Source organism: Echinops telfairi, unplaced genomic scaffold (assembly GCF_000313985.2).
Source record: "Echinops telfairi isolate 266 unplaced genomic scaffold, ASM31398v2 ScPeMD7_7468;HRSCAF=8506_0, whole genome shotgun sequence".
NCBI lineage: Eukaryota > Metazoa > Chordata > Mammalia > Afrosoricida > Tenrecidae > Echinops > Echinops telfairi.
In genome coordinates this window covers 56,570,528-56,583,150 of record NW_022111369.1, presented here as the reverse complement: position 1 = coordinate 56,583,150, position 12,623 = coordinate 56,570,528, and the positions used below count along the sequence as shown (strand labels likewise).

The window sequence follows — 12,623 nt, the reverse complement described above, 5'->3', positions numbered from 1 at the left end:
CGTTAACTTCCAAAGTTCTCTCTTTTCCTTCTTTCTTTCTTTTATTGTGCTGTTGTTGTTATTATTAAATACTTTTATTGGGAGCTCTTATTCATCCAGTGTGTCAAGCACATTTGCACCTATGCGGCTGTCATCATTTTCAAAGCCTTCTCTTCCCACTTGAGCACCTGATAATCAGCTCCCCATTTTGTTGCTGTTGTTTTTTAAGGTCCCTTCTGATAACCTAGGTTTGGAGAAAGGTATCTGATTTACCCCCAAAAAAATTTTTAAGGCAAAATGCTTTTGATATCTTCAGTGCAAACAAAAATATTCTAGTGTCCCACAGTTATGGCTTAAATGATGCCCAACCCCTAAACTTGTGATGTAATCCCATTTGGGAATAGGGTTTTCTTTGGTATGTCAATAGGGGCATATCAATGATGACGATATCTTAAACTTAATCACGTTTGAGGTATAAAGAATGGGCTGGCCTCAGAGCAAGCCAGCACAACTTAGCACGAAGACAGAGGCTGCAGAATGACTTCCAAGAAATGGAGGAGCCCCGGGAAGAACAATGCAGAAGCTGAGACTTGTTTTTAGCCTCTCAAGTCCCGATCCATAATATGAAGAGCTGACTTCTTCTAATCACTAGAAGGAGAGTTTATTGTGCTATTTTATTTTAATGCAGAAAGGAAGTATAGGGACAATCTGGAGCCCCGTTTGTAGGGTTCCAGGCAATAGAAAACAAGGTAAGGATTTTGGGAAGCCAGATGGTAGAGGAATTTTCCAGTAGCCTTAAAGTCCATTAAGTTAGTTTTAGTTATATTTAGTTCGTTCTTAAGTTATTTTAAAGTTATTTTTACATCTTGCATTCACAGAAAGTGCCCTCTCTGAAAACGCTTCACCAGCCCATAGCAACCAAGTTAGAATTAAATGAACTGAAGTGTCAACATCTTATAACAAGTCACCTCTGAAAGTCACTTGCATATTTTAACTGTGGATTGCAGCAACTGCATTTTGTGCATGTCTCAAAGAGTGACGGCAGATGTCATTATAGGACAGAATTTCCATTTCAATGTTAACAAGCACTATGTGATCTCCCATGTGATGAATCAGTACTGGGAGCCATTAGGCGATTAAGAAATAATTGCTGAGATAAGCCTCCTTTGCTATAAATTCTATGAGTCTGAGAGAAATCTCTGAATAGTGAGCACTTTAGAAAGGCATCTTATAAACCGAAAATTTGGGAGCATCAAGGACAAAATGATCTCCCCAGATTATCTTCTTTCTGATCTGCTTGGAATTTCTATTTCCTTTAGATGGGTTGAGAGTTTAATGTTCCTGGACAGGTAAGAGACTACACAGTAAAACCTTGTCACATACTGGTTACCTTTGTGTGTTGCCGATCACCTAAAACAAACACCTGAAGCAGGAAATTTCTGACTGTAGGGAAAGAAGGAATCAGAAAAATCCATGTCTTGGGGAAGCCGGATGAACTGCAGATGTGATAAAAGAACTCAATGTCCAACAAGTAGAAGAACTGCAAGAGGAAGTTTCCAGAGAAAGCAGAAAACAAGGCAAATGAATGTGGACCCCCATAATCAATTATAACCTCCCAGTGTCACCTTTAGCAGCCCTACCCTTTACTTACTAAGAAGATAAATGGTTGCTGGTTTAACCCTTCTTGCCCAGGCTTAGTAGCATGACTGTCATGCTACCTTGACCATTTTCTATCAGTTTCTAACCTGCCTCCCAGTTTCTGTACTACTTGCTGTAGGATCCTAATTTCTGTCTCATTGTACTTTTCAACACCTGTGCCTGCCAATAATAAGGTTGCTAGATGCCATCGAGTCAATTACAGCCCACAGCGAGCCTATGCACATCAGAATGAAACATTGCAAAGTCCTGCGCCATCTTCGCAATTGTCCCTAAACGAGGTCCATTGTGGCCGCTGTGTCAACCATATCCTTAAGAGTCTTCCTTGCTGCCCCTGCACTTTAGCAAGCATGGTGTCCTTCTCCAGGAACTGGTCTCTCCTGACAGTATGTCCCAAATAGGCAAAATGAAGTCCTACCTTCCTTGCCTCTAAGAAGTACTCTGGCCATACTTCTAACAGAGATGGGAGAGGAAAACTCAGTGGTAGTAATGGTATCACTAAGATCCTTCATGTTCACTAATGGAGAGTCAGTATATTGTGCAGTTTCCACAGTGCTATAATACAGCAGAGATCAGTAAATGCTCCCATGCCTAGTTCCCGCTTCCCCATAATGTGATTTTCTTGTACTATTACCAGTCTATAGAAGAGTATAATTCAGAGCACAGGTGGAAAATTCACAAACTCTAGTCTGCAGGGAAGAAATCTGGGTAGGAACTTCTCCCTTGCTTCTTAGGAAGGACCATGTCTAAAATAATAGCTTTTTTAGTGATCATGTGGAAATACAAGGGTCATGTAATATGCATAAACATAGGATAGAAAAATATGTCATTATGATGATGACGATGCCCTTAAAATTTACCTCCAAAAAAAGTATCATCTGTTAGGCCAGCTGTCTTTATATTTTAAGATGCCGTTAAAACCAGATATTCGGGAGATCTAATTAGGTTCTGAAATATTCTGTCCCAAACAAAAAGCATTAAATCAAACTGACTTTTCTCTCATTAATGTAACCTGTATAAAATAAAGTTACTCTGAATACATAGCAAAGTAGACAAGGATTGGTGAAAATAAGTTGAATTCAGAAGTTTCCAGTTAGTATTAAAGATGTTGAGGAAAGTTCTGAAATAAAGAACTATGCAATATACTTCAGAGATTCCAAACAAACCAAAAACCATCCACAAACTCACCCCCGCAGAGTCAGTGGCAGGGCACAAATAAGCATATGTTAAACGAACTCACATTTGTTGTCAGTTTATCATCTTTTGGTGGCTTGTGTGTTGCTATAATGCTAGACATTATGCCACCAATATTTCAAATACCAACAAGGTCGCCCAAGGTGAGTAGGTGTCAGTGGAGCTTCCAGACTGAGAAGACATGAGAAAGGAAGAGGTAGTCCACTTTTGAAAATCACCACTGTACAGTCACCACTGTACAATCACCACATCTTACAAAGAGCATCCGAACAGCTTCTGCCACATTACCAGAAGACGAGTCCTTTAGGTTGAAAGCCTCTCCAAATGCACTTGGGACCTCATTTGCCGATGAGGCAGGACCAGAAAGACAAAAGCAAAACCAAAAACACTGCAAATGCCCATTCGAATGTGGAGAGTGTGACGAAAAAGGAAAACAAGCAAGGCTGCAGAGAGCACAGAGAGACTAGAACTCTTAGACACTGCTGGTGGGCATGTGAAGTCACACCAACGGTGTGGAAAGTAATATCGCGCTACCTCAAACAACTTCGATTAGAAAATCCATATGATCCAGCAATACTTCTGTTTGGTATATACCCTAAGGAAGTACAAAGTATAACATGAATGGGCATATGTACTTCCATTTTCAGTGCAGCACTATTAACAATAGCAAGAAGTTGGAAACAGCAGTAGTGCTCATCAGTAAAAGATGCATAAAGAAATGTTGGTACATATACACAGTGGAATAATAAGCCTCACTGAAAAACAATGATGAAAATATGAATCACTTCGTGACATAGACGGACTTGGAGAATAACATGCTGAGTGAAGTTAATCAATCACAGAAGGACAAATAATGTACCAGACTTTTACTGTAAGAATAAAAACAAAGACAGAGACTGTCCAAACATATTTTGGAGATTCCCAAGGGAGGGAGGTCAAAGGTAGAAGACAAAGCAACAGACTGGAAGGTGGCCAGGGATTGATTTCATTGGAAGGGAGCATGAAGATCCATAGAGGGAGGAGAGAGACTGTGTTGAGAGTAGAATGCAAGAAAATAATTGGTGGGGTGTTGATGTGTACCTTCAACTGCTACATGCATACTTGATGGCCCGGTTCACAAGTAAAAAATTCATTACAAAATAAAAAGAATCACTCAGTCAACACTAATATAAATTTTAAACTCACAAAGTCATGAAATGTAATAAAATGACCACTGCTTTTAGTCACTATATTTTGAGGGAATGAGCTATGCAATAATAAGTAAAACACTAATACCATATTTCATGAAGGTCATTGTAAAACTGATTAGTATTAAAATTGCCTCCCATTCACTTCATTTATGAGAGAAGGATTCCCACCTTAGGGTTATGGGGATGGTTGAACACACAACACCTGAGGCTGGACCCATGTGATCAACAGCATTCTGTTAGTCCATTTTCACAATTCAGGAGAGGAAGACAGTGTTTACCTTACAAGAGCACTGGAAATTACAGTCAGGACCAGAATGAACGACCATAGGCCATGAGAGGAGGCTGTGCCGTATCAAGAGGATAGAATGGCTTGGTGACTGTGGGAGAAAGTAATTGGTTTGTTGGGATGGTTTTACAGGGTGGTTGGGAACTAAAACCTGCTACTCAAGGCTAAGCAATAACTCTGTCTGGTCCCCTTATAAGGAGGATTGATTATTGGAGCTTATTCATAAGAGCAGAATGTGACATCAATTTGAAGTTTGGCCATTTAAGTTCCTTCTTGTTTCAGTAGATATCAAGGCAGCATATAATATTGAGCCTTAATTTTAGGCCTTGTACTCTGGTAGGAACTCAATAAGTCTTATTATTTTTATTGTCTGCGGTATTGAGAAAAGGAGCCCTGCTGGTGTCGTGATTGGGCTGTTCTATGCAAGGTCAGCAGTTGGAAGCCACCAGCTGCTCTCGTGGACAAAGTGGGACTCTCTACTGCTGTCAACAGTCACAATCCTGGAAACTCCCCAGGGTACTTCTAGCCCATCCTCTAGGATCACTGTGAGTCAGTGTCGACTCTATGAGGCTTATGTTGACAGAAGTATATAGAATGTGCTATGTTTGAACAAAGGAATAAAATATAGTCCTTGCTCTCTCATAATTTGGGAGTGAAAGTAAAGATAAATGCATATGAAAAGATAAGCAGGCATCATGAAAGTGGTAGACATAATAATTGTTGCGAGGCCACAAAGAAAGAAGTGAGTCGCTGTAAAAACTGTGGTTCTCCAGATCTTCACTTAAGTTACCCATCTGTAGGGAGAGGGAGGAGGGGGGTTGCTGAACAGAGCACACCAGTTTTTAATTTAAAACTTTTTTATTTTGGTACAGATTATATTTTATAGTATTAATATTTATTAACTTTATAGATTAAGACACACTAGAAAGAGGTGATGCATAACCTGCCCAAGGTACTCAAGTCGATGAATTACAAACTTTGAATTGAACCTGAACGTGTCTGCCTCAAAGCTTGCACCTTGGGTACAAATAATGGGGGTGAATTTATGAAAACCACCCAACTTCTGCCGGAAGTCTTCTTTCTACGTCTCGTTTCACTGGATGTATTCTGATTCCAAAGTCCAGTCTTTCTGCTGCAGAGCTGCCAATCGTGGGGTTCGCAGCCCAACATGTAACCTTTGGGTTACCCTAGGGCTCAACCTTCTCCCCATTTATCATGATGTTACCCATTGGCCCAGTTGTGAGGATCTTGCTCTTCCTAACATGGAGCTGCAATCAACCCTGGAGGCTGCAATTCTTCATCTTCATCAGCAAGGGCTTCCAGTCCTCATTTTTCACAAACCAGGTTGCGTCATCTGCATACCACGGGTTGTTAATCAGCCTTCCCCCAATCCTGATGCCACACTCGTCTTCATACAGTCCAGCTTCTCCGAGGCTTTGCTCAGCAGACAGATGGATCAAGTATGGCGAGAGCATGCAACTCTGATGCATGCCTCTCTTGATTTTAAACCAGCTGGAACTTTCTTGTTCTGTTTGCACAATGGCCATTTGTTCCCTGTACAAATACGTAGGTGAATAAATGTACACCTATCTAGGTAGACAAAATTATTTCTAGGTTCTAAGTTATTGCTCCAAGAACAAGACAGCAGCGGTATGATCTTCATGGTCTCGCTTTGTTAGTCACACAGTGTCACTTCGCCCAATTTAGCTCATCAAGCAGCTTCAAGTTCACCGATTTCAAGGAGTGTAAACATAGACCTGACCCCTTCACTGGAGGTGCCACAGAATGTGTGGCCAACTTTTAAAGTCACCCAACATATTATCCCCATTCTGGAACTGAAGAAACTAAGATTTAGCAAGGGATTGAATACAGTGTCCTATATTACACAGCAGGTCAAGTGTAGTGCCGGGACTGGATGTCAGTCATTGGACTATAAGGCAGGAACCCTTCAAGTGCCAGCAATACCTGGTTAACTGAGTTATTATATGTTGAAATCTTTAATGTTCCTCAGAGACCTCGCCATTTTTTAAGAGATCTGCTTCCTGTAGCTCATGTATTCCTTAGACATACAGTCCCACAAGCCCACCCAGATAGTTTACAGTAGGAGAGAGAGATCACTTTGCCAGAGCTAGCATATGGTTATGACACTTTCAAAGGAGTGATTGAAATTATTTGTAAAGCTGTGTCTGACATATGTCACATCACCAAAGATTAGGAGGCATGCTCAAAGAAGACTGATTTAGAGGCAATATGGCGAATTCTGTTATAGTTGAGAATTGCCTTGGATTTGCATCTATGTGCCTCAAGAAGCAAAAACAAACAAACAAAAAAAACTCTACTGTATTCTACCTAGTCCTGAAACTGTTAATTAACCTGTGGAATATAATTCCACCTAATGCATGTCTTTGTAGTCAGAATGGTGTGTTAATTTCTGGTGGGGAATAAAGGTAGGGAGTTACTAGAGACAATAGTAACAGAATTCTCCACAGGGAGGATCATTCTCGTACAAGAACTCTGGATAAGCCTGGTCCTCTCTCTAGCAAGAGAAGGACTTGTGGTGAGCATCCACACTCCACTCCGCCACCACACCAGGAGGGCCTTTTCAAGAGAAAGGGTGAGGCATTCATCATCAAAAATAATATTCGCGATCTGTCTTGAAGCACAATGCTGTATGAGACACGATACTGTGAATACATCTATGAAGAGGTTCCACCACTTGTCTGTCAGTGTGTTGCACTGTGATGACGCTGATCCTGGGAGCTGTGGCCAGTCTTTTAAATACCAGGTATTTAGGCAGATTTCAGTAGAGTTTCTAGACTATAACAAACTACAAGAACAAATAGGCTTCTACTTTTGAGGGTTGAGTCACTGAAAGCTTTATGAATAGCAGGGACATTGTCAGCTATCATGCTGGGGGATGTGCCCCTCAGATTGGAAAGCACTCAAAACATGACCGAGGAAAAGCTGCCTTCTTAAAGTAGAGTTGATTAAAGTGACATGGATGGAGTAAAGCTTTTTTGCTTAAGACCATTTTATTGGGATCTCTTATAGCTCATAACAATCCATAAATCAATTGCATCAAGCATATTTGTACATATGTTGCCACCATTCTTTTCTAAACATGTGCTCGCTATTTGAGCTCTTGGTATCAGCTCCTCTTCCTGCCCCCCATGCCCATGGCCCCTTGATAAATTTTAAGTTATTATTTTCTGTCTTACACCGACCGCTGTCTCCCTCCCCCCACAGTTCATCCCCCTGGTGGGGAGGTGGGGGTGGTTATGTGTCAATCCATGTGATCAGTTCCACCTTCCTCCCCTCCTCTCCACACCTTCCCCCTCCTCTTCAGGTACCGCAATTCTCATTCTGGTTCCTGGAGTCCGTGTGTCGTGAGCTCCTCTCTCCTATCTGTACCCGTGTGCATGCTGTGGTCTAGCCTGGAGTCAAGCTTCTGAGGCCTTCATTTGTTGATGCAACAGGACAAATAAGAAGAAACATTAAGAACCAGTGGGAATGGACAGATCCCGGCAGTGTTTGCATTTTGTGTACATAGGGTGGCTATGAGTTATTGCGACTGGATGGGATCTAGCTGTGGGACAAGATGAGTCTCTGGGTGACATAAATAATTCAGTGCAGGACTACTAACTAAAAAAGCCAGTGGTTGTGTAGCCACAATGTATGGCACCCATAAGAACCCCATAAGTATTTTGCTATATAATTCTTAGATGAATAATTCAAAGTAACTAAGAGGAACTAAGAAAGAAGGTGATCTTACAAATGGCCGTCAGCAAAATATAATAGGGCTAGGAGAGGATGTGGCAATGCTCCCAAGTACTGATATTCACTTGTAAGAGTGCCTTCATTCTTAATCCTTATTAATGCTGTCCAATTCTCTCACAGTATTTTATTTCCTAAATGCACTTTATAGATTTGAACAAACTCATTATGTTAAATCTAATTCAATCAATACCTAATCTCTTCTCTTTCCTATGTAAAATTGAAAATATTGCAGTACTAGCTTACAGGAATTATTTGTCAATTAACAGTAATTTTTTGAAAATAAGTACTCAAACAGAATGTGCATTGAAGAAAAACACACACACGTCACAGCTGACCTTTGTGACTGTTAGCTGCCATTGAGTTGCTCCCACTCAGAGCGGCCCCAGGCACAGTGGAACAAAGCTGCTTGGTCCTGCACCTTTGGTATCAAATAAATAATAATGATGACCAACGTCCATGTAGGGCGTACTATGCACCAAGACTATTTTAAGGACCTTGCATATGTTAGTCCGTTTAATCTCATAACCATTCTATACCTAGATACTGCTGCAAGTAATTATAAATAAACTGCATCTTGAGCCTTACCTTGAGTCCAAAACACTAGACACAGAAAAAATGCAAATAAATCAACAAGAAATATGACATTTCACCAATCATGTTGACTGAAGATGTTTGCCTAAGATATTCTCCAAATCAATCTACAGATAGGGGGGAAGGGGGCGGAAATGACAACTGCCTATTAGAAAAGAGACGAATCTCTAAAATGTACAGAAAACATCAACACCTGAATAATAGAAAGATAAACAATCCAATTTAAAAGTGGACAGAAGATATGAACAGATACTTCCCCAAGAAAACAATCAGAGAGTAAAAAAAAAAACCAAAAAGAATAATTTGTGGTCATTAGCAATCAAACACCAATGATATATCATCTCACCCCAGCAAGAATTGCAAACCCAGCAAAAGAGAAGACAAGCTAGGGCATGGGTGCGGAGAGATTAGAACTCTCCTGAGCTGCTCCCGGGGAATGGAGGGAGCTGGGAAATGGTTCTGACTGTGTAAAATGGTATGGTAATTGCTTTAAAAGATGGAGATAGAAATACCATATGGCCCATCAACCCTATTATCAAGAATATCTCCGAGAGAAATCAGAGGTGTGACACAAATAGGTATACGCACATGCATGTTCATCTCTGCACTATTTCATTACAGAAACAATACGGGAAGGACCTAAATGCCCACCAGTGGGTGAATAGGGAAAGTATTATATATACGTATATGCACAAGGGAGCACTAAAGAATAATGATGAATCCAGAAACATCTCATTATATGGATGAACCTGGAAAACATCATGCAGACCGAAATAAGTCCATCTCAAAAAAGGTCAAATGTTGTATGAAACACGATTACAAAAAAAGCCAAGAAAAGATGCACACCAAAACAAAACATTTTTTAAGATTGCCATGGACCAGAGGATGATCACTAACTAGAGAGGAAACAGGTATTAACTTGGTTAAAAAGAAAGGCAATATACAGTAAGATCAGACAAGAGAAGACACAAGAAGACGCACAAGAGTTGACGGCAACAAAGGCAATCATACTATACACACAATCACATAACACCATTTGCCTATCAGTTTGTTGTACCGTGGTGACTTATGTGCTGCTGTGATGCTAGAAGCTATGTCACTGGTACTTCAAATACCAACAGGATCCCCCATGATGAATAGGTTTCAACAGAACTTCCACACCAAGAACAGACTATACATAAAAAAATAAAATAAAATAAACAAAAATTTTAAAAAACAGACTATCCAGAAGGTCTAGACTGTCCACTTCTGAAGAATTAGCCCTGAAAGCTTTGGGGATAATGGAAGAATGGTGGCACATACAGAAAGCAGCATGAAGAGCAGTGGGTCATTGCCAAATATAATGCTGAGATGTTGGAGGCACTCAAACTGTGACTGAGGAAGAGTGATCTTCTCAAAGTAGAATTGACCGTCTTGATATGGAGGGAATAAAGTTTTCAATTATAGGGGAGAATGGCAAAGTATCTGTTCATATCCTCTGTCCACTTTTGAATTAGATTCTTTATCTCCCAACAGGGGGATTATTTCTATTTATTATTCAGCTGTTGGTGTTTTCTGTTTAACCTCTTATCTAATATGTAGTTGCCATTTTCTCCTCCTTCTCAAAATGAGAATAGAGAACTATAGACATCTATTAATAATAGGAATGCGGAATTGATGAAATATGAATCTAGGAAAATTGGAAGACATCTAAAATTAAATGAACCACAGAGAGATCGATATCCCAGATATTAGTGAGTTAAAATGGACTGGAACTGGCCATTTTTAATCAGACAGTTGTATAGTTTACTATGTCAGGAATAACAAACTCAAAATGCATTACTTCACATTTGTCATCAAAAAGAACATTTCAAAGTCTGTCTTGAAGTATAATGCTCTCTGTGATAGGATGCTATCTATACACGTGAATGGAAATCCAGTCGATACAAATTTATACACCAACCACTAAAAATAGTGATGAAAAAATTGAAAAATTCTACGAACATCTTCAGCATGAAATTGATCAAATATGCAATCAGGATGCATTGAAAATGATTGGCAATTGGGATGCAAACGTTAGAAACAAAGAGGAAGAAACATTAGCTGGAAAATATGACCTTGTTGATAAAAGTAAATCTGGAAATCAAATACATGATAGAATTTTGCAATACCAATGGTTTGTTCATCACAAATATCTTTTTTTAACAACAAAAATGGCTACATCAATGCCCTATATTCTGTATTAAGACGTGTGTTATTCTAGCAAACCTGTGGCTGACTTTCTCAGTGGTTCTTCTTATAAATTTTCCCTGACAATCGAGACCTATAGCGTCTGGGGACTTAAAGGCTTGAAAGTAAATAAGCGGCCATCTAGCCCAGAAGCAACAAAGCCCACATGGAAGCAGCACACCAACATGTGTGATCATGAAGGGCCAAAGGGACCAGCCTTTAAACACCAAAGGCGGGGAGAAAAGTCATATCCTTGTCAATGAGGGTGGCGCGCGATGGAGACCCAATGCCCATCTCTAGACAACTGGACATACCTTGCAGAGGGGGAGTGGGGAGATGAGTCACTTAGGGTACAGTATAGCAATAATGAAACTCACAACCTTCCTCTAGTTCTTGAACGCTTCCTCCCCCCAACTACCAGGACCCCAGTTTCGCCTTGCAGACCTGGTTAGACCAGATGATACACAGCGGTGCGGATGGGAGTTGGAAGCGTAGGGAATCTAGGACTGAGGAGCCTCTCGGGACCAGGGGCGATGGTGGCGATACCAGGAGGGAAGGGGGAGGTAGTAAGGGGGAATGGATCACAGGGAGCCGCGTATGGCCTCCTCTCTGGGGGACGGGCACAGCGGGGTGGGTGAGGGGAGGCGCCGGACAGTGTAATGTAAGATACAAAAATAATTTATAAATTATTAAGGGTGCATGGGGGAAAGGGGAGGAGGAAGGGAAGGGGGGGGGAGGAAAATGAGCGGATTCCGGGAACCCAAGAGGCAAGAGAATTTTGGGAATGATGAGGGCAACAAATGTATAGATGTGCTTTACACAATTGATCTATGTGTTGTGATGAATTGTATGAGCCCCAATAAATTGATTAATTAAAAAAAAAATTTTCCCTGACAATTAAACCCCAGTGTTTGTGTACTATCCAGCTACAAAAGGATTGATTCTGTACAAGTGAATAATCAAATTCTGTGATATGGAGCTAGCCTACATTGGCCCAATGTCCCTCTCTCAACAGGGCTTTAAAACAATTAATACCAGGGGCTAAACAAATACAATATTAATGGAAGATCGTATGTCCCAGGGAGATAATCAATAAGATTCTCTACCGTAAATTAACAAGGAGGTTTTGAAAGGGAGCCAAAGGCAGAAAAAATAAAATAAAATAAACATAGATTCAGGAATGGGTTTGGGGCTCAAACTAAATCCTAGCTCCAACTTAAGAACAATTAGTCTTACATCATGTCCCTGCTCAATACTCACACTCACGACAGGAACGCAGAAGATAAGGGTGCTATAGTAAAAAGTGGTGAAGAAATTAGATGGTGCCTGACTATCAGATAAAATAACGCCTGCGCTCTTAAATACTTCTCTCCAAACAAGCAGTCATCTAAGTGAGATGTCAATTAAGTCCACATGGAAAAATCACACCATCATCAGGCACCAAAGGATTGTAAATCATAGAATCCAAAGTCAACGGATGAAATAGTATCCGAGCCGAAATTGTGAGACTCTGGTTATCAGAAGACTATGGATGACATTGGGAACTCAACATACATTTGTGGGAACTACATAGGAAATAACTCTCCGGTGATCTCCCCCCATCCACCATAGAGGCTGGGAGGAAAGTGGTTATCAAGCAGAGTGCATTGGAGAGATGAGGATAGAAGATCAAACTGACTTGAATGATTAAAACTTTGTCAATTGATCTCCCCTCTGATACAGGCTGGACCTGATCTGGTTTT

General features: G+C 40.5%; 1 pseudogene; it reads left to right on the top strand.

The window, feature by feature from the left end:
• Window positions 1-7,046: 7,046 nt before the first annotated feature.
• Window positions 7,047-12,623, top strand: part of LOC115873299 — an 8,558-nt pseudogene continuing 2,981 nt past the window's right edge.